Source organism: Pyrus communis, chromosome 16 (genome assembly GCF_041283825.1).
Source record: "Pyrus communis isolate YQ-2024b chromosome 16, ASM4128382v1, whole genome shotgun sequence".
NCBI lineage: Eukaryota > Viridiplantae > Streptophyta > Magnoliopsida > Rosales > Rosaceae > Pyrus > Pyrus communis.
Genome location: NC_142580.1, coordinates 18,473,701 through 18,474,780, shown reverse-complemented (window position 1 = coordinate 18,474,780; position 1,080 = coordinate 18,473,701). Strand labels below are relative to the sequence as shown.

The 1,080-nt window shown below is 43.2% G+C and overlaps 1 pseudogene; it reads left to right on the top strand.

Annotated features, from left to right (window-relative positions):
• On the top strand, positions 1-853 carry LOC148690093 (uncharacterized; annotated as a pseudogene).
• The last annotated feature ends 227 nt before the right edge of the window (positions 854-1,080 follow it).

The following is a 1,080-nucleotide window of genomic DNA, read 5'->3' as shown; positions in this document are numbered from 1 at the left end:
ATGTATAACTTAAAGTTAGATAAGTTTGAGGGTCATGAAGGACATGAAGGAGCAGAGCGATGGCTCGATCATCTTGAAAAGACATTTTGAGTGATGCAAAGTTAAGGGAATCTTCCTTCTGAAAGGTGGGTAGAGACGACTACATGGTTCTTAGGTAAAGAACCAGCATCCTGGTAGGAATATAAGGCTTATAATTTAACCCCAAAGGAAATTGTTGACTGGGAAGTGTTTAAACAGTTGTTTCAGAAAAGGTTTATTCCCCCTGAGTATATTGATCGCAAGAAGCAAGAATTTACTCAATTGAGACAGGGGAAGATGACGGCAAATGAGTATTATAGGAGATTCACTGACTTGTCTCGTTATCATTCGGATGTTGCTACAAATCCAATTGAGATGCTTCGTCGTTTCAGATTGGGTACTAAGAAGAAGTGGCGTTCTATGGCGACCACTACTCCTTGTGCTTCTTACTAGGAGTTCTATGAGATTTTGTTGAGGATTGAGGATTCAGAGAATATGCCTAGTGAGAGTGAAGAGGAAGAAGAAAATGACGGCAATCAGAAGGGAGATGATAAAGGTAAAGGACACTCATCTCAAGGACCTCGCAAGACTCAGAGCTTTAAGCGTAGTGGAGCTAGTTCCAGTTCTTCTAGTGGGGGTTTTAGTGCCATTGGTCAGAGAAGAGGTGGTAGATTTTCTAGGGCTCCTAGATTCCAGATACAGGGGGATGCTTAGTAAAGGAAGGGCTCCGTTGTGCCGCAGATGTAACAATAGACATTTTGGGGAGTATAGGAGTGGATGTTTTACTTGCGGTCAAATAGGGCATAGAGCTATAAATTATCCTCAGAATCAGTAGAGGCCCCATTAGTCTTCCTTGCCACCACCAGCACCGATCCACCAAGTTCCAGGGTCTCGTAGTTATGGTCATATGGGTCGTGGTGGTGCTACCATTATTAGGGTGATGCCGTTCCTTATGCTTCAAGGCAGTATCAGTATTCCCAAGATCCTTATTATCAGAGTGGGTATCCTCAGTATTTTGGAGGTTATACGCCATATCTTCCCATTCCAGCTGGTCGATCTCAG